This window comes from Narcine bancroftii, chromosome 4 (assembly GCF_036971445.1).
Source record: "Narcine bancroftii isolate sNarBan1 chromosome 4, sNarBan1.hap1, whole genome shotgun sequence".
Taxonomy (NCBI): Eukaryota; Metazoa; Chordata; class Chondrichthyes; order Torpediniformes; family Narcinidae; genus Narcine; species Narcine bancroftii.
The window spans coordinates 50,372,801-50,399,952 of record NC_091472.1 but is presented as its reverse complement, the minus strand read 5'-3'; the positions used below and the strand labels follow the sequence as shown (position 1 = coordinate 50,399,952).

The 27,152-nt window shown below is 39.2% G+C and overlaps 1 long non-coding RNA gene across 2 annotated transcripts in view; it reads left to right on the top strand.

Moving 5' to 3' along the window:
- LOC138759836 (uncharacterized) overlaps positions 1 to 26,301 on the top strand; it is a 54,166-nt gene extending 27,865 nt beyond the window's left edge. For both annotated transcript variants that reach the window (XR_011355134.1, XR_011355135.1), the window contains exons 2-3: positions 11,319 to 11,456; positions 25,955 to 26,301. This is a non-coding gene — a long non-coding RNA (uncharacterized lncRNA). The remainder of the gene's footprint in view (positions 1 to 11,318; positions 11,457 to 25,954) is intronic.
- Positions 26,302 to 27,152: the final 851 nt, after the last annotated feature.

The window sequence follows — 27,152 nt, the reverse complement described above, 5'->3', positions numbered from 1 at the left end:
TGTTTTAGGAGATGGGTCTCCTTTAGTCCCGCTTTGATAATATATTTTATTCCAAATATTAATTATAAAAATAAAAATAAAGGGGGCTTCTTTTACACCTGAAATTAATTTTGAATTCCTTTTATATACTATTTCAGGCAACTTCATCCAATCACTTGAGCTTTGTGCAACTTTTCAAGTGATTCAAACCATGCTTTATGTTTATTAAATATATACTGTCCTTTGAAACTCTCTACCTGCTTGCCTTGAAATGTGATTACACACATTTTTGGGTGTTCTGAATGTTGGTTATGGTTAATTACTGTGCGAGATCAGGTAACTGGAAAATTGTACAATTGGGACAGCATTGCTTTGAAAAATATTAGCGTGATTTGTGTACTTTAAAACTCCACCATTTTATACAGACCAGATACCCAACAAAATGTTCACTAATGCTCTTTTGAAGTGTGTCACATGTGGAGGAAGGGAAATTGAGGTGGGATGGAGATGTTGGGGGGAGAAACAGGGAGTAAGATTGTAATGAAAAGTCAGGGGCAAAGAGCCTCAATCACAAGGTGAAGCACAGTGCAATGAACACACAATCAGCGTGGGGTGAGATGAAGACCACAATCCCATCCCATGCTGAAGGCTGGTGACCTCATTGAAATAAAACTCAGTGACTGCTTCATTAAATAACGATAATGTATTTTTCCTTAAATCTCACAGGTTTCATCAGTTTCACTCTGATGCACTTTGTTGAACTGTTGCTGCTCAGTTTTTTGATCCAGCTTCAAATACACAAGGGAAATGACATTAGCATGGTGGCGAATCAATAATAGGATGTGCCCTGTCCAATTTTCTAATTGGTTCATTTTCACCAGGAAATGTGTCCAAACATCCCAAAACACTTCCAAAATCATGTGCTGCCCACTTACAAGAAAGGGGTGCAAATGAATTTTCTACATTCCAATTTCTGTGCAGGTATCTTTCCATAACCCTTCCAGAATTGGACACAGTGTTTTAAATGATTAAAAATGTTTATGAAGTATGAACATCACCATACTTGAATGCAGCAACAATGTTAAGGCTTTGGTAAAAACAAGCTTGAAGGCCTTGGTTCTTAATGCAAGGAGTATTTGTAAAAGGCGGATGATTTGAATGTGCAGAGAGCTGTAAATGACTATGATGTAGTTGGGATCACAGAGACATGGCTTCAAGGGGACCAAGGCTGGGAGCTTAACATTCATGGATTTTCAATATTCAGGAGGGACAGGCAGAAAGGAAAAGGAGGTGGTTAGAGAGGAGTTAAAAGCAATAGAAAGGAAGGATGTTAGCTTGAATGATATGGAATCAATGTGGGTAGAGCTGCAAAATGTAAGGGGGCAGAAGACATTAGTGGGAGTTGTATATAGACCACCTAACAGTAGTAGAGAGGTTGGGGATGGCATTAAACAGGAAATTGGAAATGCGTGCAACAAAGGCAAGGCAGTTATAATCGGTGACTTTAATCTCCATATAGACTGGATGAATCATATTGGTAAGGGTACTGATTAGGATGATTTCTTAGAAGGTATACGCGATAATTTTCTAACCCAGTATGTTGAAGAACCAATGAGGGAACAGGCCATTCTAGACTGAGTTCTGAGTAATGAGGAAGGGTTAGTTAACAATCCTGTTGTGTGAAGCCCTATGGGCAAGAGTGACTACAAAATGGTGGAATTTTACATTAGGATGAAAAGTGACAGGGTTAATTCTGTAACTCAGGTTCTGAACTTAAAGAAAGGTGACTTTGAGGGTATGAGACGCAAATTGATTAAGTTAGATTGGCAAATGTTACTTAAAGGATTAACTGTAGAAAGGCAATGGCAAGCATTTAAAGATCACTTGGATGAAATACAGCATTTGTTCATCCCGGTTTGGAAAAAGAATAACTCAAGGAGGGTAGTACATCCTTGGATAACAAGGGAAATCAGGGAGAGCATCAAGTGTAAAGAGGAAGCGAATAGACTAGCCAGGAAAGACAGAATACCAGAGGATTGGGAGAAATTCAAAGTTCTACAGAGGAAGACAAAGGGATTAATCAGGGAAGGCAAAAGAGATTATAAGAGAAAGTTGGCAGGGAACATAAAAAATGAATGCAAAAGTTTTTATAGATATGTAAAAAGAAAGACAAATGTGGGTCCCTTGCAGTCAGAAACAGGTGAATTAGTCATGGGGAACAAGGACATGGCAGACCAATTAAATAACTACTTTAGTTCGATCTTCACTGGGGAAAATATAAATAATCTTCAGGAAATAATAGGGGACCATGGGGCTAATGTGATGGAAGACTGGGGAAAATAAGTGTAAGTTATGAGGTTGTGTTGGTTAAATTGAAGGGATTAAAGGCAGACAAGTCCCCAGGGCCAGGTGGTCTGCATCCCAGAATGCTAAAGGAAGTAGCCCATGAAATAGTGGATGCATTGTTGATATTTTTTCAAAACTCTTTAGATTCTGGAGTAGTTCCTGAGGACTGGAGGATGGCTAATGTAATTTCACTTTTTAAAAAGGGAGGGAAAGAGAAATCAGGGAATTATAGACCGGTTAGCTTGACATCGGTAGTGGGAAAAATGTTAGAGTCAGTTATTAAAGATGTGATTGCGGCACATCTGGAAAGTGGTGAATTGATTGATCAGAGCAGCATGGTTTTATGAGGGAAAATCGTGTCTGATTAATCTTATTGAATTTTTTGAGGATGTAACTAGTAGAGTGGATAGGGGAGAACCAGTAGATGTAGTTTACCTCGATTTTCAGAAGGCTTTTGATAACGTCCCACACAGGAGATTACTATACAAACTTAAGGCACACGGTATAGGGGATATGGTATTGAGGTGGATAGAGAATTAGTTGACAGATAGGAAGCAAAAAGTAGGAATAAATGGGTACTTTTTGGAATGGCAGTCAGTTACTAGTGGGGTACCACAAGGCTCAGTGCTGGGACCCTGGTTATTTACGATATATATTAATGATTTAGAAGAGGAAATAGAAAACAGCATGTCCAAGTTTGCAGATGACACGATGCTGGGTGGGATTGTAAGCTGTGTAGAGATTGTTAAGAGTGTGCAGGGTGACTAGGGACAGGTTGGGTGAGTGGGCAAATGCATGGCAGATGCAATATAATGTGGATAAGTGTGTGGTTGTCCACTTTGGAGGAAAGAATGGGAGGGCTGAGTACTATCTTAATGGTATCCAATTAGGAAAAGGGGAGATGCAAAGAGACCTGGGTGTCGCTGTGCATCAGTCATTAAAAGTGGGCAGGCAGGTGCAGCAAGCAGTAAAAAAGGCAAATGGTATGTTGGCGTTCATATCAAGAGGATTCGAGTACAGGAGCAGAGAGGTATTGATGCAGTTGTATTGGGCCTTGGTGAGACCTCACCTGGAGTATTGTGTTCAGTTTTGGTCTCCTTATCTGAGGAAGGACATCATTGCCATGGAGAGAGTACAGAAAAGGTTTACCAGATTAATACCAGGGATGGCAGGACTTGCAGATGAAGAAAGGCTAGAATGACTGGGCTTGTACTCGCTGGAGTTTAGATGATTAAGAAGAGATTTAATAGAAATGTTCAAAATTCTTAAGGGATTTGACAGGCGAGATGCAGGAAGATTGTTCCCAATGTTGAGCAAGTCTACAACCAGGGGTCACAGTTTAAGGATAAAGGGGAAGTCCTTTAGGACTGAGATGAGGAATTTTTCACTCAGAGGGTGGTGAATTTATGGAATTCTCTGCCACAGGAAGTGACTGAGGCTGGTTCCATAGCTATATTTAAGAGAGAGTTAGATTTAGTACATTACTAGGGGGATCAGGGGGTATGGAGAGAGAGCTGGAACAGGGTACTGAGTGGATGATCAGCTATGATCAAAGTGAATGGTGGTGTAGGCTTGAAGGGCCAAATGGCCTACTCCTACACCTATTTTCTATGTTCCAAGTTAAGAATCATATGTCCTTTGTGCATCTCGTGCTCTTTCATGCCACCATTTTACTCACTGTCAATCTGCTGCAACTCTTAAATAGTTGGGGCCACGGCCACTGCATTTAGATGGCGCTCAGGTTTTCTGAAGCATATCTAGCAATGCAGTACAAATAATACTGCCATTGATTACCATAAGGCTAATTGCTGAAACCTCATAGAAAGACAAATGATAGAACTTAAAGGCATTATGAGTACGGAGGATCTGCAAAAATATTTCTGTTGTCATTGTAACCCAATATAAATCAAAGGCCCACAATCTGAAAAATCATTGTTGCTCCATTTCTGCGCTGAGGTATAAATAAATAAATAAATAGATAGATAGATGGATATATATATTATATGAATAGTGACAGGATTATAAAAATACATAAACTTATCAACGAGGATCAATTGAAAAGAAATTTTTTTGAAGTGACCTTGTAAAGGTATAAGGCTGGAAGTGTGACTCCCTCAGCTTGAACCATCCAAATTCAACACCTCATTGTTCTGAACTCAACTGTTCTATTTGTAGCAAAATATCCTAATAATATTTTTGTAATTAATAGTTTGTGAATACATTGTGCACCGATAGAGTGCCTCTTCCTCATGCAAGGGATAATGTTTAACAGGAATGCATGGACTCCTTGACACGTACCATTAAATATAATGTGTTCCTTAAAATCTGGTAATACATAATGTATCCATGGGGACATTTTTGGAGGGCTTACTTAATGAATCATGAATATATCCCTATATGTGTGTGTACTTGCAGGTTTGTCTTTCATATATGAAAATCAATTAAACTGATCATTTTAACAAATAGAATGTTATAGGAAAACTGAAGGTCAGGATCCCATGTGATCTAGTTTATCATATAATTGTACACTTCCAAGATACAAAATAAAATTTAACTGCTGATTTGTGGTATAATTCTTCAAATACACATATAGGAATTTGAGAAATTTTATTCAGACACAATTTCATGCCCTTGATACCTACGTTACCAGAAACTGCAGAACCCTTTAACTCAGTGGTGGTCAAACTTTTTCTTTCCACTCATATACCAGCTTAAGTAATCCCAATGCATAAGTGCTCTGTGATTAGTAAGGGATTACTGAAGATGGAATGTGAGTGGGGGAAAAAGGTTGAAAACCACTGCTCTAGACCCAATTGTTACTGAAATATTTTGCTTGAGAAAAATTGCCATTGGCCCATTTCCTTTGGAGTTATGAAACTGTGCACATAACAAGTCAATGAGGTACGATTAAAACAATGATTTTCAAACTTTTTCATTCCATTCACTTACCACCTTAAGTAATCCCTTACTAATCACAGAGCACCTATGGAATAAGGATTACTTAAGGTCATATGTGAGTGGAATAAAAAAGTTCAAAAACCACTGCACTTGACTAAATATAAATCATAATCAGAAATGGACAAAAGGTAAAGAAACAAAATTTAAATCTTAAGGACAATCTTTTTTCTATGCCTTTGAAAATATCCTCAGATTAACATTTCAGGTCAATAACCTTTTGTTAGGATGATTTTGAAAAAAAGCTCACTAAACTAAAATGTTAACTTGTTTCTCTTCATGCAGATGCTAAATGTCTTGCTGAACGTTTCTAGCATTTTCAGTTTTTGCTTCAAATTTACATCATCTGCAGTATTTTGCTTTTGTATCCAGGATGATGCCGTCTGTTCTAATTCAATTTATAGATTTACTGGTGAGGCACTATTTCAGAAAAGGCGCCTATAGATTTCAAACCTGATAATAGAGATAACATCACCCCTCTGGTTTCACTGTTTCTTCTGTACTTACTGCTATTCTTACCTTTCTCCCTCCTCCCATTGTCTCTGCCTTTTCATTTCTCTTGCACCTTTTGTTCAATATTCTGTCACCTTTTGGGTCCTCGCTAGCTCCTCTCTCCTTCCATATATGTAATATTTCCCTCTTTTTAGCCAAGTCTCGATAAAGGGTCCCAACCCAAAATGTTGACTGATCATTTCTACTCATGGATGCTTCCTGACCTGCTGAGTTCCTCCTGCAGAGCATTGCTTGCTCAAGATTTCAGTGTCTGCAGTTTTTGTTTCTCTACAGAAGGGAAATTATTTAGATGAGATTAATAACTGGGAAAAAAGTGACACAAGTTTTAAATCCACTTACATCATTTTATGAGCGCTTCTCACAATTTAGACAGAGCTGTATTAAAGAATATTTCAAAACCTGGTTTTTTTTAAAAAAAGCAATGGAGAGGTCTCGTGGTATAAAATTACATCAGAATATTGGCTTTTACAAGTTTAATTTATTTGAGCGAACATTTTGGTTACTCTCTTGGTATATTTATTCAGCACTTTATTGATAGCTGCAGAGCTATGATATTTTATTTAGTAATAGGCTGTCGAAAAATGCAAAACTGAGCAGACTTCAAAGGGGAACCTCAAAGGAAAGTCCCAAAGGAAAACATTTTTGAAATAATCATTATGCAATGATCTTAGATATCGTTTTTTTTATTTTATAAAATCAGCAGTAACAGAAATTATATTAGTGTTCCCCATTTTATTCTTGCCTTGCAGAGAGAAAAGTATGCAGTAGGCTCCTAGCATCCTTTGGGATAACATGCAGCTGTTTCTAAATCTTCCACCTCCATGACCTCCACCTGCAGTTCTGGGTCACTTGGCAGAGGATGTTTGCTCTCGCAGGCTATTCTTAATTTCTGCCTGCGCTGTGTAATTTCTCTTATGAATCCAAGTTATTTTGGATCACCTTAGGTAGGAAGGTGTACTAACCCAAATTAGATTTGGTTCAGCTTATATGCTCCATTTAATAGTTGGGTTGGCCTGAGCTTAATAATTTTGCTCTTTTCCATTTTAAAATGAAAACCAACTTTAATTCCTATTTTGGAGAAAAAAAACCGTGCCATTTTCAATGAGCAACCTCTGTCTTTCCTGGAATTAATCAATGACTGAGTGGTATAGGGGTTTATAAATACTCATTCTAAACAATAGACTTACATCCACCCAATCTGATAATGTGCCATATACATCTCCTGAAGATCTCAGTAAAATGAATTTGTTGCTGTCTCAGGCTAGTTTCAAACAGCCACATCAGTAAGCATGAAACTACAGTTAATTTAAAGCAGGTTCCCATTTTGTCTTCAAACACTTGCCTTGGTAATAGGTATTATCATGAAATAGCCACGATTGTACAATATCTACCATTGAGAGGTATTGTGAAGTCCCATAATTCTATTCAGATTTCTTAGGTGGCCTATCAGAATATGCATTCTTCCAATTCTTAAAACCATACATGTCACTCCCAAATTCTTTTCCTTCTTCCATTACCTCAAAACAGTGAAACCATTTGGTCAGTGGTTTCCATTACCTATACTCATTTCCTGCAGTTTGGTTGGAGGTCTGCTTTTCCTGAACAAAGAAGAGACAGAGCTTCCCCAGCTCCTTGCCTTCCACCCCAGTTGGCTCCCCAGTCAATGGATATTCTTTGTAATTCCTATCACTTTTAAAAGATTCCACAGCAGGTACACAGTCCCTTCTCCTCCCCTTTTAGCATTCAATTAGATTGTATCCTGTGTACCTCCCTGGTCTGCTCTTCCATCTCTGTCTGCTAATCCCCATCTCACGGCACTTACCCTTGTAATCACAAGGTGGTGCAACACTTATCTTTTCATGTCTTTTCTTCCCACCATTCAGGGACTCAAGCAGTCCAGATGCTGCAGTGATTCACTTGCATTTCTTCCATTCTGTATATTGCATTCAATGTGGTCACCTCGACAAAGGAGAAACCAAATGTGGATTAAGGAATCACTTTGTGGTGTTACGAGCCCAAAGGACCCCAAAACCCAGCAGCAATAGATATTCACCAAGACAAATGATTACTTAAGTAAAAGTTGCTTTTAATTATCTTCAAACATGAAAACAAAACCCTTTAACTTATCACTATTAACTTAACTAACCTAACTTAACCCCCTTCTAATTCTAAGTGTACGAGTATGTAATGTGTATGTAAGTTTAGAAAAGTTCTTTGATTCACAGACCAATCTCACTTCTCATTCCTCTAAGTTTACTGGTTGCAGGTAATTGTTATACTGTGCACAGAATGTAACATTTTTGAAGTTCACCAAGCTTTGGTGCTTGAAAGGTAAATGGTTACTGTTCAGGAAGGTTCTTGTTGGTTTTCAGAGAGAGAAATTTGTTGTTTGCTGAACACCTACCCTTGTAACCAGCCATTTCAATGTCTTGCTGAAGAAATCTGCCCCCTCAGGGTACTCCAGATGATAACCTCTTTCTTTCATGTCAGCACAGAATTCCTTTCTGCTACTCTTATTTCAAGTGAAACATTGGGCAGCCAGTCCTCTCCTCTTGCATGAACCACAAGGGCTTTGACCAGGCTGAATTAAGAATTCGCAATCTGCCTTTCAAATAGGGTTTTCTGCAAGCTGGCCAGCTTGTCCTATTCCAGTCCCAGCTGCTGTTGCTGGCTGTAACACTGTAGAACTGATCTGTCTGTCTTTCTCTCTGTCTATCTCTCTCTCTCTCAGAAAAAGCCTGTTTTACTCACTCTGCTTGCAAAACCACATGACCCCATTAGAACAGCAAGTTCCCTTCCAGACAATCTGCGGCTCCAACAAGCTCTTTCATCTGTTGTCTTTTTGTAAGCAACCATCCATTAATGAAATCCATTTGGCACTCTCCAAAGCTTTTGCAAAGGGTCTTGGTGCTGGCCTGTCTTAGCATGAGCAGAGCTCCAGTATTTTAAATAAGATCTGTTTTAAAGTGTTTGTATGTGACCTACACTTAAAAAAAACCTGCCCCAATTTATCTCCCAAAAACATCTCCATATACAATACAAACACAACGTAATCTTTCACAGTGGAGGAACTGCGGTCAGTGCACAGGAGTAATGCTGGGCTTCCAGTTGCTTGCCATTTTAATTCTCCATCCAATTTTGTGGCATTTCTGTGTTTGGACTTATGTAATGCTATAGCAAATCTCAAAACAAGATTAAGGCATAACAACTCTTTTGTGGCAACCTGTGGGAGTCAATGTCAAATTTGGTTTTCTGGTTTCTGCTAACCTGCTCTCCTCTACCCCTTCCCTTCCCCTTACCAGTTCTCCTCCCTCCTTTCCCCCTCTATTCACCCAGCCATCTCTCCTCCTCTTGATCACTGCTGTCCCCTCCCTCCATTCTCCACCTATCACCTCCTGCATTTGTAACCACACCTCCCCTCCTACTCTTTTGTTTGGATGCTGGCCAATTTTTTTCCATACCTTGATAAAGGATTCTAGCCCGAAATGTCAGTTACATATTTTTACTTTTGCTCTATAAAGGACACTGCTTGACCTGCTGAGTTTCTCCAGCTTTGTCAGAATCAGAATTTATTGTTATCAACAAGTCATGAAATTCAGTGTTTTGCGGCCGCATCATAATGCAGAAATTCATATTATAACCATCTTACAACATTACTATATTTTAAAAAATGTATACAAAAAGTGAGGCAGCATCTTTGGTTCAATGATTATTCACGAATCTGATGGCAGTGGGGAAGAAGCTGTCCTTGTGCCATTGAGTGCTTGTCTTTAGGCTCCTATAACTTTTTTTCAATGCTAGCAGAGTGAAGAGGGCATGGCCTGGGCGGTGGGGGTCTTTGAGGAGAGAGGCTGTGTTTTAAGACACCGCCTCTTTTAGATGTCCTCGATGGAGTGAAGTCTGGTGCCTATGATGTTGCAGGCAGAGTTAACAATCCTCTGGAGTTTATGTTGTTACTTCAACCATGGTGTCTGCAGATTTTCACGATTTATTTCAAATTTTGTTTGTATCAGAACTGGCATCATTTATACCTGCCATTTTTTTGGATCAGTTTTTCCTTTTTTTCAAAAGTGTAGAAGGAACAAGACCTAAATTGAACTTACCAATATATCAAATATATTGCAATCTTAACTCCAAGGAGTCATCAAATCTTCCTCACATACGTTCTTTCCAGGAATCATTCTTGTGACCCTTCTCTGAACCCTCTCCAATGCCAGCACATCCCTTCTTAAATAAGGAGCCTCAAACTGTACCTAGTTCTCCAGGTGAGGCTTCATCAGAGCCTTCTGAAACCTCAACATCACATCTCTGCTCTTGTTTCCTATTCCGCTAGATATGAATGCTATCATTGCATTCACCTTCTTCATCACCGACTCACAAGAAACAGGGACAGCTTGACAAAGCTGTCTGTCATACTGTTGAATCACAGCGGATCCTGTGCTCATTCATTATTCCCATATTTAAAGGACTAGTAACACAAACTTCTAACTGACAGAATTTCTCCACCATTCTAATTCATCCCAAGTTTATGCCCCAGATCTCTCAATATTCTGGGTTCCTTTCAGAATAAAAGATCATTGCTTATTTTCCTAAACTGCAACGAGTGCAGAGCAATCTTACTCAATCTCTCTTCATATGACAGTGCCAATAATTGGTCTTGGAGGCAGTGCAGAATCATTACACCAGTATATCACACCCTGAGTATGCAGGTGATGTCTATGAGGGCTTATAGTTATAAGCAAGTACAATGTTTCTTCTTTTCTTCTTCTTTGGCTTGGCTTCGCGGACGAAGATTTATGGAGGGGTATGTCCACATCTGCTGCAGGCTCGTTGGTGACTGACAAGACCGATGTGGGACAGGCAGGCACGGTTGCAGCGGTTGCAAGGGAAAATTGGTGGGTTGGGTGTTGGATTTTTCCTCTTTTGTCAGTGAGGTGGGCTCTGCAGTCTTCTTCAAAGGAGGTTGCTGCCCGCCGAACTGTGAGGTGCCAAGATGCACGGTTGGAGGCAAGATCAGCCCACTGGCGGTGGTCAATGTGGCAGCCACCAAGAGATTTCTTTAAGCAGTCCTTGTACCTCTTATTTGGAGCACCTCTGTCTCAATGGCCAGTGGAAAGCAAGTACAATGTACAGATGCACCAAAACTCTTACATGCTGCAGTCACACAGGTATCCAAGATGCACCAACCATAGGATAAATTCATTTACCACAATATATCATGGCACAGAAAAGGAGATAATAAATATACAGGATAGAAAAATATTCACAACTGGTGTTAATGCAAAAAAAAACTATTTTCCACACAAAAGTAAATAACCTCACTTTTCAGCATATAATAAACAGTGTGTGACCTTTTCTGTTAACTTAGTATTTTGAGATCTGTGTCACTTTGTGCAATTCTTATTGCTCCCTTTGTTAGGTGGCTTTACATTGTTAGCCGATTTATAGATAGTCCATTAACATAGACTGTAAGTCAGAGGTTCCAACACCATCTCCTGTGACGTTCTTCTCCTTCTCCCTCTTAGACCAGATCCTTGAGAAGCATCGGCTGAAAGGAGAAGGTGGCATGAACATTGTATCCTTAGTGAGGAGAGCCCAGCATGTGACTACTGATGTGAAAATTACAGTTGAAGGGCTTCAAGCACAACTAATAAAGAATTCGAGTATGTATTTCAACTTGTTATCTTTTACCTGAGACTGTGATATTCCAGTGCCAGTGACCTAGGTACAAATCTGGCGATGTCTGGTTGTATTTTCTCCCTGTGAGCAGAGTAGGTTTCCTCTAGGTCTTCTGGTTTTCTGCCACCCTCCAAAAACATCTGTAGTTGGTATGTTAATTGGGTGTAATTGGGCAGCATGGGTTTCAATGGCCGGAATCAGGTTCTATATAAATAGATAGAAAGATAAATCACAGATGAAAGTCAGCCTGTTCACTCTACAGTATATAAGTGAGTACACCAGATATCATCAGATTGTGGGTATCCATTAATAGCCCTAATGTAGCCCTGAAAACTAATGATCTAGATCTCATCACATCTCCAGTCCAAATGCTCCAGTCTGGCTGAATCTGCATTTACCTGACCGATGGCAAAATTTCCTATTTTGACCTTGAAGATAGGGTAGTTGTGGAAAGATTCATTAACAGTATTGCCAAGTGGTACTTAGTCACAATAACCTCCTCCCTGAGGTTAACTCTGGGATTTGCTGAGACACCTTTGCCGCTTTGCTCATCCAAAAATGGAAGAGAAAATTGACTTTACCATTCATCAAGTGAGCTTTTAATGAACCCCAATAAAATTGAGGTCACTGGAGTCGAGGAAATTGCTAAACTTCCTGGGATCAACATCCTGGGTCTCACCTTTAATCAGAAATTTAATCAGGTGAGCTACATAAATATTGTGTCAGCACAGATACTTGATATTGCAATCCAATTAACTCATGAGTCTCAAAAGTTCTCCATCATATACAAAACCCATCTTGCCTGGATAAAGCCAACAACTGCACCAAACAAGAAGCTCAGCAGGATAAAGCTGGCTTGATGATCACCCATTCTGCCAACCTGAACTGGCACCCTGTGGTTTTAGTGTTTACCACATGCAAGGTGCAGTGAAGAAATTCGCTAAGGCTTCTTTAGAAATAGGACAAAAGACATACAGATATCACCATCATAAAGTTATCAGGAGATGCATCTTTATCTGACTGAGAAAAGTACCACATCAAATCTTGTAACTCCTTGCCTGGAAATATTTTGGGAGTCAGTTCAGTCAAGTGACTGCAATGGTTCAAGAAGTCAAGTAACCACTTGTCTGAAATGAACAGCAACAATTCCCACATCCAGTGAATGAATGAAAGGAAAACATATGCTCTTCTGATGTAACGCAAGTAATGGAAACTGATCTGCATAGATCCTGAGGCTTGCTTGGATTTTGTAATTCCCCCTTCTGCCTCTTTTTTACTGGGAAGAGAGAATTAAGAATCATTCTATCATTTTGACCCACAGATATAATAAGTAATTCACGTTTTTGTTTTAATTCCCCATGATTGTGTTGCAATTTTGTATTCAGGTTTTAAATTAAAATGCATTTTGCACTTGTGATTGCACTCCAATCAAATGAAGGCTGTAACTATCAGTTTGTCCTGACAAGCTACAATGCACTAAAGTTCTAGAGCTATTTGACTAAAGATGCCTACACCCACAGTGAGCTGCAATTAACACAAGGATTGTGTTGAATGATCCATATTCCATTATTATTATTAATGCCTGATTTCTGATACTTTCTGTTATATCCTGCTTCTGACATTGAAATAGCTGGCCAATTACTTGGAGTTAAACTCACTGAGTGATGTTGAAACAAATCCTTTTGCTAGGTTACTACCTTTTGCCAAAAAAAGGAAAATCTTATTCAGTTTTCTCATGGTGGCTTTGTCTGATATTTTAGCCACATTTTACTGATATGGGGTACTTGATGCTGACATCTGGACAAAATATTTGGATATAGTTCATTCCCTATTTCTGTTATCATTCACTTTGATAAAGCTTGACTTTAAATTTATTTGCAAACAAAGACTAATGAAAAGTGTAAAGCATGCAAAAATCACAGGAAAAAAACCAATGGAATGAGAAAAATGAACTATTTTTCTCCTCATCCAGGGCCACAGCTACACTTGACTGTGCCAAGTGAATAATGCTCAACAGTCTGCTTATATTATCTGCAGCCTGTCGCTTCTGTACAAAGCCTGCTTGATCAATATTTATTAATTTTGGAAAATGTTTCGCCGATCTATTTGCCAGGGCTTTGGCAAGAATCTTATAGTCCGCATTCAGAAATGAGATGGGTCTATAAGTAGACGGTTTCAGTGGGTCCCTGTCCTTTTTGGGAATCACCGTAATAATTGCTATTGAAAAAGATTCTGGAAGAGTACGGATCTCCATCGCTGATCCACAACCACCATAAAGAGAGAAAACATCATGGACATTACAATGAGGCTGTCCAAATTTCAAATTCAATTTGTATTTATTGCTTTGGTGGTGGCCAGAAAGTGTATAGCGGTTACCTGGAAGTCAGACTCTCATCTGGGCATTGCACATTGGAATATGGAAATGCAGAACTGTGTTCCCTTAGAGAAAATCACATAATCTAAGGAAAAAATATGAAACTTTTCTTAAAATCTGGCAATCCTACCTGTGTTACATATGTGCAAGGATGTAGTGTGGTCCCCTTTGTGCTTTGATGCCTGCCCCCACACCCCCACCCCCTTTTTTTGTCCTTCTCCTGGAGGAGTGGATTCCAATCAGGTTAAGTTGAAATGAATGTGAAAGACCTGGAGGATGGTTGTTGAGCTCCGACAGACCCTGTCATTAATGTATTTTTCTTTTCTAATATGTTATATCCTTCAACAGTAGCGTCTTATTTTTTATGTTAAATAAGCGTTTTTGCCTTTTCCTGTAAATTGAGTTTTTTAATTTAAATGGTTAATGTTTTTTTTTTGTGTTGTGGGGGGAATAAAACCATATTCAGTAGAAGAAATGTAAAAATACTTGATAAACGTGACTGGTGTACAGTAAATTGGAAATGGCGGAGTTTGGAAAAGTCATAAATAAATAAAATATTCAAAATAAAATGAACTATTTTTGTTTTCATTGAGGCTCTGAGACAAGTCCAAGGATTTTCATTGCAGGTCAAGAGTAAGGTTTCCATAGTAGGTAAAGTTTTAAAAAATTCTAACAATGATGGTTTGCGACATTCCCTTACAGCAGAGTGAAGTATTGGCTGAGCCTAAGGCCAAGTGTTAAGACTATAGAAAAATAGTAAAACATCCACAGGCTAAATGTGTGAAAGATATCCATTCTACTAAACCTGTGTGGATCCACAGATCTTGCAAAATTATAGCCTTGAGTCCTCAGTCCTAAGAGAAAGATGCTAGAAGGACGATGTTTGTAGAATTAATTGACTGCAGGAAAAAAAAAGTAGCCATCCACCCTAGATACAGTCTTCTCATTGTTAAAAAGATTATAGAAGAGCGTTTTCTGATTTTCCCAGTGTTCATGAATGTTGACTTAAAAATAGCTGATTACCCCATATTGGTTTTATCTATAAGGGTTAAGCTAGTTGAATTAATACAGAGCATAAAAGCATTGCATGTCATATAATCATGAATTACTAAAAACTCTCAGGGGCTGTCCATAATTCTCATTCTTTTCATTAAAGTAAAATCATTGCTTAGCTCTGTATTTCATAAACATGCCAAAAAATGAAGAATTGATTCTTTCATTTGGGTAATTAATTGCCCATCATAAATTACTTTTGTGATAATAATTGTAACTAATTTTGTGTGTCTGTTTATTTGGTGGACACAGTTTCCATGTTTCCAAGGATATATCAATTTTAGGTTTCCTGTTTCTGCTTGCAGGTTTAGTCTCTCCTATTCAATATTCCTGAGTGTTATGTTGTTAGCATCTTACAATGGCAAATTAAGATGTTTTGCAAGTACATTCATGTTTCACAAAATAGGAAGCACACTTTAAATTAACTATAAACCTTATCCATGTTATATTTGCATTTTTGTATTAAAAAATGCAAATGCTACATTTGACATATCCAGGTGGATTATAATAACAAAGTGAAGGCCAGACAAGATATATAAATGAAAATATATTATTTTGTAAATCCCCACACAGTCAGTGTAAAATTATCCAATTTTTAAATTTTAAATTTTAATGGTTCATTTTAGAAAAAAATTGAAGGTGCTGGGTTTTTTTTGCCGTGTTTTGCAGTGTAGTTGGCATGGCGATTAACTTAATGTTTTTACAGCACCAATGATCGGGTCAGGTTCGAATCCTGCACTGTCTGTAAGGAGTTTGTACATTCTCCCTGTGTCTATGTGGGTCTTCCCCAGGGGCTCTGGTTTCCTCCCACCATTTGAAACGTGCCAGGTGTGTAGGTTAATTGAGTGTAAATTGGGCGGCATGAACATGTGGGCCAAAATGGCCTGCTACCATGTTGTATGTCTTTTAAAAAATAATAATTTAGCCCCTTTGTTTTTGCTGAAAATTGTGAATGTCACAACATCAGATCCAAAAAATAAAATGAGTCACATTTATTAGTTTTCAAAATATGGAACATCATCATGAAAATTAGCTTTTAATTTAGAAATAAAATTCGATTAATGTAAATTAGATCATGGGGAAGTCTTCTGATCTCAACCTTGGTTCTTATTGTTCTTTATTAATAAAGAACTGATGCCTCCACTTCAGAGGAAACGCAAAATTAATTAATATATCTAGATTATGGATACAAAGCCAATTCTGGAAAATCTCTCAAGTGGAAATATGTATATACTTGAAAGGTATTCAAATAGGACCTTACAGCTTATCTTTATTGCCTATCGCTGATATTTTCATTAGACTAATTGTGTCTCCGACCTACATCAATACAGATACAGAATATACCCCCAAAATCACAAGTAACAGAAATCTACTGGTGAGCTGCAGTTCTGAGAGCATCATAAATTGTGAGGATTGTTGTTCAGGTGGATGATCATAGATTAATGACTGAATTACAGTTTTCAATTCATTACCACCTATTTGTTAAGTAGTGTATGCTATTATTAATGACCCTCCAATGCAGTCTTGAGTTGCTGGTTATGAGTTTGAGGCAAAGTGACATAGGGCCTGGATCTCAGAGCATTATTGATGGTGATGGAGGAGCTGAAACACAGACCAGTGCGTGATAGAACATGGATGACAAAGAGCTTTTCGGAACCATTTTATAAATGGTCCTTAAATACACCATTGCAGTTTAGTTAGTCAATTACCAAATTAATGTGAACACTGAAACTTGAAAATAAAAGCTCCTAGAAATATTAGTCATTTTAAAATAAAATACTAACCACTCTCATATTTAAGTAACCCAGAATTGGGTGGTAAATAATCACAAAATCAAATCATTGAAGCCATGTCTGTCAGAGAAAACATAGAAACATAGAAAATACGTGCAGGAGTAGCCATTTGGAATATCCAAAGTGAAACATGTAAAACAACCTTAAAAAAAAATAGCATTTCCATGCAAATTATTAACAATAGTCTCTTGATATTTATTCCCTGCTCTATTTATGGAATGGTATTGTTGAAAGGAATTATATTCCATCTTCTAGATGACTGAAAATGAGAAAAGAGTAGAAATACTCTTTTTGTATTAAATTAGTTCATCAAACCAAAGGCAATTGGAATGTTTTTAGAATGTGGAATTAAATTTCCTTTTGCTGCTTTTCTTTCAAGAGGGGTGCTGATACTATACATTTGAAACGGATAATGTGTCATAAGATTGGCAAGAAGCTTTGTGGGTGAGGGCAGACTTTGTAATTTGCATATTGTTGATCAAAGTTGGGGTGGTTGCATGTACGAGGGAGGGAGGGAGGAAGGAAGAAGCAGTGGGGAGACGGGGGGGGGGGGGGGGGGGGGGGGGTGGTTGGGGATGAAGTGGACAGCTGGTACACTTAACAGTAAAGTGCAGCATCTGCTGGACTGATATGCAAATAGCAACAATCTCACTTTGGAGCAAGAGCTTGAAAGCTTCTCCAGAAGTTTGGAAATACTTCATTCAGTTCCAAGTTGGACTTCATTGCACAATGTACTGAGTCTGACTTTGCATTATGTAATTCTGTTTAGCTTATGCAATTTAAAAAAAAACTATTGCTCTTTAGGGGAGTTTTTTTTTCCTCACAGTTTTGAAATGCCATTAACTCTGCCCCACCCCCCTCTACAGAGAAAGGAAATAGTCTTGCTATTTTCTGGGATCTTTAGACATCCTGTTCTGTCTTGTTTTCATGATTGCTGGTCTAGATTTAACAGGTATGTTTGAGTTGACGGAAGTGCAGTTACCAGGCCATTATGGTTTTTGAAGAGGGTTGCAGAAATTCATTGTGTTTTCAGGAACATTCTGGCATGTATCAGATGTCACAAATCCTGCATATAAAAATCCAAGTCCACATTTTGAATCTCCATGTCAGTTTCAATTCTAGTATCTCACTAATATCTCAACAAGTTACGAGACCAGTAGAAATAAGTGGTAAATTTTATTTTGCAAATAGAAAATCAACACCTTTGGCAATGGAGGGTAGTCTGGGGAGAATGGATGTGGCAGGTTGAATGGTCTCATCTAACTCCTGGCTTTCTTATTTTCTTGTGAAATAGCCGAATCCTCTTTGAAGTGGTTCAGTCAGACTTCATTCCCAAAGCACCAAAATGGATTCAGTTGTCAGTAGGTTCTGCAACCTTAGTGCATGATCTTTCCTCCTCTTTCTTGTCCATTCTAGAGTATTCAAGACAGATGAATTTTCCTCCAACTATTCCCCATTATCACAGTGTTTCAAAGGTCATCTGTTTTGTGGAAATTGCAAATTGACGAAAAAGTATATGGCTCCAAATTGACTAGGGCCTGACATACAAACAGAAAGTACCCATGACACTTAGTAACCAGGCACCACAGTAGCACAAGAAACAAGGTCAACTGATCAAGACAAGGACACTTTATCAGAAATCGATGGGAAGAAAGAAAAAATGTTTAAATGTTGTAGAGAGGAGAGATGGGAAATAAATGGCCATGACAAAATGGAGTGCAAGGTTGTCCAAGCAAAGTAATTGCTTTGGATGCAACACTTCCTGGATACCTGAATAAATGGGAATGCTTGAATCTGAGTGAGTCCGTTTTGACAGAAACAGAGAAGGCCGATTACTTGAAATTTCTGCATTCAGAACACAATTCAGAGATTGATGTGACTTTAAGGCATAGAAATCTTGGTTTTCATTGTGGAATTATTTTCAATAACCTTCAATATAGATTACTAAATACATTTACTAAAATATATTGGTATTCTGTCTCAGGACTTGATTCAATCCAATAACATTATTGTAACCAAACTAGGTAGAGTTGGTTCATAAGAAAATAGGAAAGTCCACAATAAGACAACCCATTCAGTCTATTAAGATTATTCTTCTCTATTCTATCTCCCAATTAAGACAGGCATGGCTTTTCTTATGGAAACACCTAAAATCTGGTACTTGTATGATCTGATCATAAGCCCAGTATGTGAGGATAGAGAACAAAACATCTGATTGCCACTTATTTCTACTGGCTTCATAACTTGTTGAGATATTAGTGAGATACTAGAATTGAAACTGACATAGAGATTCAAAATGTGGACTTGGATTCTTATATGCAGGATTTATGACATCTGATACATGCCAGAATGTTCCTGAAAACACAATTAATTTATGCAATCCTCTTCAAAAACCACTTGAAACCTAAAGCAGACAGAAGGGGCAATTAGTTTTTTCATGAATAGGCAATTTAGAAAAAGAATGATGGTGTCTAGGCAATTTTTAGCAAATTACTTCGATGCAAATTCCACAAAATGTGTAATAATGCAAAGGAAGCTATTTGGTACATCAGGTCCAGGCCAACTCCAGAGAAGCAAACCTGTTATTCCTCTTCCCCTCCAGTAATTCTCCTGTACTTCTGCAACATATTCTCTCATAGATGTCTACCAACCCCTCCTTTTGTGAGAGGGAAGTTGGTGGGTATATGTGAGAAAGAGTCAATCTTTCTCACAGTCTGATAATAGTCATTCTTTGAGGCATGGGAGGAAACTGGAGATCCCAGATGAAACTGACACAATGATGGAGAGAACCTACATAGACGACACTCAAGGTCTGTACCAAGCCAACGTCCCTGGAGCCGTGTGACAGCAGTACCACTGTGTCTTAATTCCCAGGGACCAAAGAGAATAATGTCATGCTCAGTGGTAAGCTGAGTCCAATGTTTATTTCAGGAAATGGACAGAGAAATTGAAGGCACTTTATATCCACAAACATTGGATTCATGTTTGTTTTTACCAGCTAACTTGCCTGTGATGAGAAGTGTAGCTGGATTTGGATAAGTTATGAATAGCATTTCTAAGTAATTGAACAGAATATAAATCTTCCTGTATGTGACACTATTTGCTTCCAGTTTTATTTAAAATAGAGGGGAGTCAAAATATGCAAAGATTACATTTCTGTTTTTCATCTGTAGATGTATGAACAATGCCATTTTCTAAAGCATTTCTCTGTTTAAAGAGTACAATTAATAGGCTCCACTGATATGCCTATTGTCTTTAAGCTAAAAACCATAATATTCTCATGCTGGAAATCAGATACAAAAAACTAATTTACATGTACTTTACCTAATCTGGTAAACTGTATTCACTGCTCACAGAGCAATCTCCTCTGCACACCAGCTACTAATGAATCAGCTGCCTGCGATGTATCCCACCTGATATTTCTTTCTATTGATTTCAATAGGAAGGAACTGAGGCACAATAATTACGATCCTCCCGTTTGCACTGGAATTGAATGTCTTCACAATTTCTGGGTTTTTTTTCTTACAATTGCTTGTTGACAACATTTTGTTTGAGCAACGTCCACTTCTAGTTTTGTGCTCCATTTGAAACCTGCTTTATTTTCCTTTCCATTTCTCTAATTTTCCTCAGGCTTCTCATTCTCTCGGCTATTTACAAAGACTGGCAAAATGCAAATAAAATCAGCTGCTCAGTTCATCTACCCCATAATAACATTCATCCCCTTGACCAACAGATTTCTTAATCTGATGTCTTCTCGATCTCAAATCTCCCTTCTCCTTACACCACCTCTCGGTCTTATTTTTAAATGTAGGGTTGAAAGGAGTAGATTGTAATGGCACTGATTCACCACAGCTTAAAAACAAATAACGAACTCATTTCTTTCAGCACACCGTGAAGTTGTCATTCTTCATTATTCACTATACACAACATTGCATTCTTCAACTCCCCAAAAACCACCCAGCCAAACCATGCTGACCTTCTCATTGGTTCATCACCAAATGTGTGATCCTGACACTCTCTCTCCTCCTCCTCCTGCATCCAAGTTGCATCACCATATACTGACGCTTAACATACCCGCGCATGGGTATTATTAACACCGCATCACTTACATCATCAGCGGTGACTGTCACCACTCCTGACAAAGGTAAATATGCGACCACGACAAAACCAATTACAAAGCCATCTTCTTCTGCCTTCTCCCTCTCCCCCCGCCCACCCCCACCTTTCTTTGGGATGGCAGAGGTGCTACACCTGCCTGTATATCACCAAGATCATTTCTATAGGTCCAAATTCCAATTTGTATGAGCCTGGACCATCCCAGATTGGTCAGCTTTGTATCCAGAATCAGGCACTAAATAATATTCAGTGAAATACAAAAGTTTACAGATGTTGTGAGAACACATTTAATCCTGGAGGAACACAGCCAGTGTCACAGCATCCATAGGAGGTAAAGATATATTACTGGCATTTCAGGCTTGACCCCTTCCTTAAGGTAGAAGCAAAAAGCAGACAGCCTTCAGAATTAAAGACTAGGGAGAGAAAGGGGGAAGAATGGGAGGGGGAGGAATCCACACCAATGGGGCCTTGTCTTCCTTTTCAAGTCAAGTCAAATCACCTTTATTTGTCGTTCATACCATGCTTGCATGGTAGATGAGATTGGTTTTTCTCCAGGATCACAGCTATTTACATAAATATAGGTTAGAATAGAAGTTCAACACTTATAAAATATTTAAGATTGGTATATTAACATTCCACACTATCCAATCCACACATGTTCTGGGAGTTCCGGAGTCTGATGACTTGGGGGAAAAGTTCTTGCCCAATCTGGATGAATGGACCCTAGTGCTGCAGTATCTCCTACCAGATGGCAGAAGGAGAGCAGTTTACTTGAAGGGTGTGTGGAGTCCTTCACAATGTTTATTGCCGTTCACCTGCATTGTGTAGTAGATGTCCTTCATAGTAGAAAGAGAGCCCCCAGTGATCTTTTCTGCTAACATTTCTATCCTCAGCAGGGTTTTGAGGTTTAAGGTGCTAAAGCTTCCAAACCAGGTGGTGATGCAGTTGCACAGGATGCTCTTAATACATTCACTGTAATGAGGATGGAGGGTGGGAGATGTATGTTACTCAGTCTTCAAAGGAAGTAAAGGTGCTGCTGTGCTTTCTTGGCAATGGAGCTTGTGTTAAGTGAACATGTGAGGTTCTCCACCAAATGCACTCCAAGGAACTTGATACTCTTGATGATCTCAATGGTGGAGTTGTTAACCGTCAGCGGACCGTGGTTCCCCCAAGCCCTCTAAAAGTCTTTAGTTTTTTTGACATTCAGATACAGGTTGTTGGTTCTGCACCAGTCCATAAGTGACTGCACCTCATCTCTGTACACTGGCTTGTCATTCTTAATGATCAGGCCCACCACGGTTGTGTCGCCAATGAACTTGATGATGTGGTTCGAACTGTGTTTAGCTGCAGTCGTGGGTCAGCAGAGTGAACAGCAGTGGACTAAGCACGCAGCCCTGAGGGGTCCCCATGCTCAGTATGATGGTCTTGGAGATGCTGTACCGATCCGGACTGCTTGAGGTCTTTTTGACAGGAAGTCAAGAATCTAATTGCAGAGGGTGGTGTTTAGATCCAACAGGCTCAACTCCTTATCAGGTACTGAGGTATGATTATGTTGAATGCCAAAGTGAAGTCAATAAACAGTATTCGAACATGTGAGTCCTTGTTTTCCAGGTGGGTGAGGGCTAAATGGATAGCAGTGGCCATGGTATCATCTATAGAGCGATTGGATCTGTATGCAAACTGCAGGGGGTCCAGTGATGAGGCCAGCAGGAGCTTGATGTGCCCCGTGACAAGCCTCTCGAATCTATTCATGACAATGGACATGAGTGTGACATGGCAGTAGTCATTAAGGCAGGTCACAGTGACTTCTTCAGGACAGGGACAATAGTGACAGCTTTGAAGCACGTTTGGACCATGGTGCTTCTCAAGGAAGTGTTAAAGATGTTGGTGAGAACCTCCACGAGCTGAGCCGCACATCCCCTGAGCACTCTGCTGGGAATGTTACCTGGTCCAGCAGATTTCTGTGGGTTGACCTTGTTCTCTTTTCACGTCATTCACTACAAGATCCAGCACCTGGTCATTTGGAGGAGAGGTGGTCTTCTTCACTGCAATTTTTTTTTTGCCTCAAAGCGTGCATAGAAGTTATTCAGTGTGTCTGGGAGGGAGGCTTGTAGTCGATGATATTTTGTCCTTGCCTGTCCTTGTTGTCCAGGAAGTGACTGTGAATGCACTGGACATGCACACGCTTTGCTTCCCTGATGGTCTTGGATATCTTAGCTCTTGCACCAGCTAGGGCTAATTGTCATCCGCTCTGAATGCTACATCTCGGTTCCTGAGCAGCATGCACACCTCCGCTGTCATCCATGGCTTCTAAATGGAGCGAGTTATGATAGTCGTAGGCACAGGGATGTCATCCAAATACTCACTGATGTAGCTGGTCACTGATGGCATATACTCCTCCAGATTCATGCAATTGCCACCGGTTGCTGCTTCCTTGAACATGTTCCAGTCAGTTCATGCAAAACTGTCTTGAAGTATATGAGTGAACCCCTACAGGCCAAGTTTTAACCAGCTTCTGGACTGGTCTAGAGCATCCAGGCACCCTCCAACCAGATGGCAGTAAGATTGATTTCTCCATTTTCTGTTAAAGCCTCCCCTTCATCTCCTGTCTCCTTTCCTCTAGTTCTCTCTCTCTCTCTCTCTCTCTCTCTCTCTCTCTCTCTCTTTCTTTCTCTCTCTTCCATTTTTCCTCTCTCCTTTCACAGAGCCAAAATCAAATCTTCTCTTATCATATCTAATTGATACCTTTTATCCTGTTAGGACTGGACTCCTCTCTCTTCCATTCTTCACTCTTTCTCTCCCTAGTCTTTAATTCTGATGCCTGCCTGCTTTTTGATTATGCCTTGGAGAAGGGTTCAGGCCTGAAACGTCAGTAATATATGGACTCTGCGAGACAGACTGAATTCCTCCAGTATTTCTGTGTTTTTAAAGGTAAAGGTTCTGTTATTGTCACGTTATACCAAATTTAGAATGTAACATATCTGAAATTCTTTAACTTTTGTTGACCGCAGCACCTAATAGCCTGAATACGCCTAGGATTGTCTGATCTCAGAGGCTAAGCAGGTCAATACTTGGAGGGGAGACAGCCTAGGACCATAGATGCTGTAGGTTTCTGTGAGGGAGGCTGGACAAAGTGGCAACTGTCTGCCTGCCTTGTGGTCGACAAAAGTTAAAGAATTTCATGTATGCTACATCGTAAATGACAATAATGGAACCTTTACTTTTAGCATTCTTTCCTTTACTATAGGGCCAACAGAAAGTTGCCACTTTTTCTGTCAAGCCTTACAGAAATCTACAGCACTAGGTGATATCCCCTCCAAGTGCTAGTGCTGAACAGTCTCCTGTGCCTGTTTAGCTTTCAAGATCAGACGATCCCTGGCACATCCAGGCTGTTAGGTGCTGTTTACTAACAAATATTCATCCTGTTCTTTCAGTCCAAGTTCATAGGTTTCAAATGGAAAACATCTTTGATATAATTGGTGGAACCTGCCTGATTTTGCCCTGTTATGATCTGTAAATCAAGTAGACTTGTCCTCCAGCATTCCTCTCCAGTGTATTATTGAATAACAAGGACCCATTGCCCCCAACATCCATAACACACAGCTGATTTCATTTAAAATATATCATTGAGACATGCAAAGAACAGACATACGTTTGATGATTATTTACTATTCCATTTCTATTACTGTTTTCCCTCAGACTATGTACTTGATGGGGAGATTGTGCCTTTTCCTACCCTAATTTTTAACATCTTTTGTTCAGATTTTGAAGCAAGATGCTCTGAGACTTGTGTTATCTACCTATGAAGAAAATTAGAGGACTCTACAGACTGCAAGAGCAGGAAGACGAGTGCTTCCACTCTCAGGCACTGACGGCCTGAGTCACAGAGTGGTTTAGATGCTTTTTTTGCCTGCTGACGTTGGGAACCGCTCAAACCTGATTGAATTTTTCATCAATCACTTTGATACAGGTTACTGTATGGTCAGAGGATGTAACAGCAGAGACTTGGTCTGTTTCTCAGGGGCAGGGGATAAACAAGTTGGCTTTCTTTGCCCTGTTCCACCTTGCATCAATCAGGTGAATGACAGAATGAATGGCACTGACTATACTGAATATAAACTCGAATATTTCTCATGTCATATTTAAAGAGACATTGACCAATCCAGACTATTATTCAGAACCATCAAAGTCTAAGCTTCAGATCATAATTTCAAGTCCAAGTGGTCTGTGTAGTTTCCTTCAAAAAAAAGTCAGCTCAAAGTGCCAAACAGGGATTTTACATTTATCATTGTTTCTATTTCAACAGGCCCTGAATATGACCCAAATGAGAAAGTGAACTAGATGGGCTGTATGGGACTTTCTCATTACTCTCATATATGTAGATTGATCTACCTATCATCCCTCCGATATGATGGATGGTTTTAGAGCAGAAACTGGCTCTTATTTAACATATGTCACACATGTGCCACCTACTGGCCCCTTAAGGAACTCCGTTTACCAGGCCTTCATAATAAGCCAGATGTTTCTCAAAAAAAATCTGACACTGCTGTTCATGTAAAAGACTCATTATGAACCATTCTGAATTCTAAAATCTAAATTTCTGCATTTCATTACTTCAAAACCCAATCCGTTGTTGTACTTTGCATTCATTTAAACGTTGGCCTCTGTTTTCTCACTGCAAAGGTTCAGGACAGCGATTATAATTGACTAACAAAGATACTCTGACAGCAGTAAGAGCAAACTAATATAACTGTTTTGTATGTGTGTGTATTTTTTTTTAAATTTGAACAAAATTGCATGAAGAAAAAGTAATAAGAATAATACTCAAAGTTTGCACAGTCATAGCTCTTGAATGCAATGATTGACAGTAGAAAGCAACCACTGAGCACTTTGTCACAGTGGACTAAATCATTACCTGATCTGGGGCATTCAGATTCATTGTGATCATTCTGATTTTTATGCTGTTGTTACAATGAGTTGAATCAGAGGAAGGAAGGAGCAAGCTTCATGGCCTAGCACTGTTGATAACTGAATATGAATGTGTCTTTCACTAATTATGATTAAGAGTGCAGCATAAAATTGAATATGATCAAATTTCTTTATTCTTCACATAATCACTTCATTGCTCACGTCCTTGCACTTGTAGATTCATGAAAGTTGATCATCCACTCTGGCCAATAGGAATCCCAGACTGTGACCACGCTGGACGGAAAAGGAACATTTGGTATGGGTATTGAAAATCTCGAGACCATTTATTGGGAGCAATCTGAATCTGGTATAGAGAACACCACCTCTACCCACTTTCCCAGCAAGAACCTCCTACGGCAGGGTCTGCAGCCCCCCAACTGGCCTCCTACAGAACTGGAGTGAAGCAAGTCATCCTCTATCCCGAGGGACCCCTACGACAAAGACACTCATCAATTTAATCCAATCAATGAATGCATCCAAATTTTACTGCAGTTTAATTGAATTATATCAATGCTGTTGTAGAGCTTCGGCTTTGAAGAGAACATATTGCTTTATTCTTTCTGTCTTCCTCCTGTAGTTTATGTGCACTAATGTATCTATATTAATACATTAGAGACAAATTAATTCCTTCTGTGTTTATGCCTAAGTGATAATAGATTGGTGAGTATCTCTTTTATTGGGTTCCAAGGAACAGCACACTAATGATAGTCGTCAACAACAGCGTGCAAATTGCCCTGTTTACATATTTGCTAGCAGGATATTAGTTGAGTGTGCTTTTCATAAAATGCCAAGGCACCATGCTCAAGCAGAGGAGCACATCTAGTCAGCAGTAACAAACAGTTAAGAATGCTATTTCATGAGAAGAAAACAAAAGGGAAACAAGTGAACAACAAGCTTGATCATTCACACATTATTGCCTAATTCCTCTTAGATCATCCCTCAGGGGCAAGGATGCTTGTATCCTCATTGTTTCAATGAGTCCTGGGGAGGCAGAGGAGTTCCATATGGAACCTCTTAGATTTGCCACCGGGAAGGTAGGAATTTTTTGACAGGACAGGAAGGTGGGGGAGGGTGCGTACCTTCCAATGTTTTGTAGTCTCTGCCATTCAATGTCCTTGATCTAATGTGTTCAGGGGAGGGGTGGACAAAAAAAAGTGGCAGAGGTATATATAATAAACTAACCAACCTAATGTATGTTTGTTGTTATAACCAGATCTGATGTATTGGTAGGCCTGAACCCACTGCATTTTGCCTACCACCACAATCATTCCAGATCACAATCACCACAGCAGATGCTGCCATCTCACTGGCTCTCCACTCAGTCCTGGATCACCTAGACAACAGCAAAATGTACATCAGATTGCTTTTCAATAATT